Below are 1,904 nucleotides of genomic sequence, written 5' to 3'. Positions count from 1 at the left end.
CTGTTTCTATCGCTGTTTTAGCTCACAGTTCAAATGGGGGGGATTTTCCAGTCTCTCTCCCTTCTTAATTTCACGCCCCTGGGTTAAGGCAAGGTAACAATGTAATGAAATTTTACCGTCAGGAACGCGTCGGAGACGCAGCTTCTTGCTGGAAAAGTCGATCGTGTCGTCTTAGTGCTCTGGGTTCTCCCCCACCTCTGCTCCTCCAGCGGGAGGGCGAGGGGTGCCGAGACTCCTCCAAACACCACCGACGCTTTCAGGTCGAGATCGCCTCCCGACCCTTCTCTTGGGGGTGCGTTGAGCCTTCCGCTACCCCTTTTTTCCCCAGCAAAATACCCCGGGGGTCGGAGACCTCCCGGAGCGCGTCCGATCGCGGCTGCGGCGAAAACCGGAAGTCATATATCGCTTCTCGGCCTTTTGGCTAAGATCAAGTGTAGTATCTGTTCTTATCAGTTTAATATATGATCTCCTTTAATGCAAATCCTCCTTCTTAAGTAGAGGACCGCTGACGAAGTTGCCTCCCTCTCTTGGTCCCTCTTATGTTTTCCTGGTGTTATTTATTCCCTTATAGAATTATGAATCACACTATCTTTAAACCAGCTCAGTAGTCATTCCAAAAGGTGACCCTGGCGTAATTGAATATAATAAGGGAAATTAATGGAAAGATCTCAGCAGCTCTCAGTGAAGATAAGAGACATAAAAAAAAAATATTCCCAGTGATTATTGTAAAAAAAAAAAATGAAAAGGAAAGATGGAGGAGATATAGGGAGGGGGGAGGTGTATAGGAAGAAGCAATCACAACAGAAAACAGAGAATAAGATTCTCAAATTATTAGATTCTCAAGTTATTCCATTTACACTGTATTATATTAAAACAACAGGACACTGAATGGGTCAACATGTTGATCAGCAACCTATCAAACAGGTTGCACCAGAAAACACAACAAAATTTGTGTTGATTTATCTTACTATCTGGGACCCAGGTGGCGCTGTGGTTAAACCACTGAGCCTAGGGCTTGCTGATCAGAAGGTCAGCGGTTCGAATCCCTGTGACGGGGTGAGCTCCCGTTGCTCGGTCCCAGCTCCTGCCAACCTAGCAGTTCGAAAGCACGTCAAAATGCAAGTAGATAAATAGGAACCGCTACAGCGGGAAGGTAAACGGCGTTTCCATGTGCTGCTCTGGTTTGCCAGAAGCGGCTTTGTCATGCTGGCCACATGACCTGGAAGCTATACGCCGGCTCCCTTGGCCAATAATGCGAGATGAGCGCGCAACCCCAGAGTCGGTCACGACTGGACCTAATGGTCAGGGGTCCCTTTACCTTTACCTTTATCTTACTATCTATTACAGTGGTAACCCTGGTTACGAACTTAATTCATTCTGGAGGTCCGTTCTTAACCTGAAACGGTTCTTAACCTGAGGTACCACTTTAGCTAATGGGGCCTTCTGCTGCCACCGCGCCGCCACCACGCAATTTCCGTTCTCATCCTGGGACAAAGTTCTTAACCCGAGGTACTACTTCCAGGTCAGTGGAGTCTGTAACCCGAAGTGTTTGTATCCCGAGGTGTTTGTAACCCAAGGTACCACTGTACTCTAAATAAAAATTCATGGAAAAGAAGGCTATCAACAGCTATTCATCCTTATGGCTATGTAGTATCACCAACATCAATGTTCCTCTACCACAGAGGCACCACCTTCTGAAAAAGATTGTGGGGGACCGACACGACCAGCTGACATCACATGTGTGACGTCGCAAGAAGCCAGAGGTGAAAGTCAAGCATGATGGCAGCACCAGAGGCTCTTTCCCCCATCCCTTCCCCACACAGCAGGAAGAGGAGAAGATGTTGGTCACCAAAGATTTCTCTGGTGTTTGCCCTTCTCTGCCCATGGGGAGGGGCAGCCCATTG

At 47.8% G+C, this 1,904-nt stretch overlaps 1 non-coding gene across 1 annotated transcript; it reads left to right on the top strand.

Moving 5' to 3' along the window:
* The first annotated feature begins 401 nt into the window (after positions 1 to 401).
* LOC148685748 (U2 spliceosomal RNA) lies at positions 402 to 591 on the top strand. The gene has a single exon (XR_015950288.1). It is a non-coding gene; the product is annotated as a U2 spliceosomal RNA (small nuclear RNA).
* Positions 592 to 1,904: the final 1,313 nt, after the last annotated feature.

Source organism: Zootoca vivipara, chromosome 5 (genome assembly GCF_965207765.1).
Source record: "Zootoca vivipara chromosome 5, rZooViv2.hap1.1, whole genome shotgun sequence".
Lineage (NCBI taxonomy): Eukaryota > Metazoa > Chordata > Lepidosauria > Squamata > Lacertidae > Zootoca > Zootoca vivipara.
The sequence above is the reverse complement of the archived record's forward strand: the minus strand, read 5'-3'. Positions and strand labels throughout refer to the sequence as shown.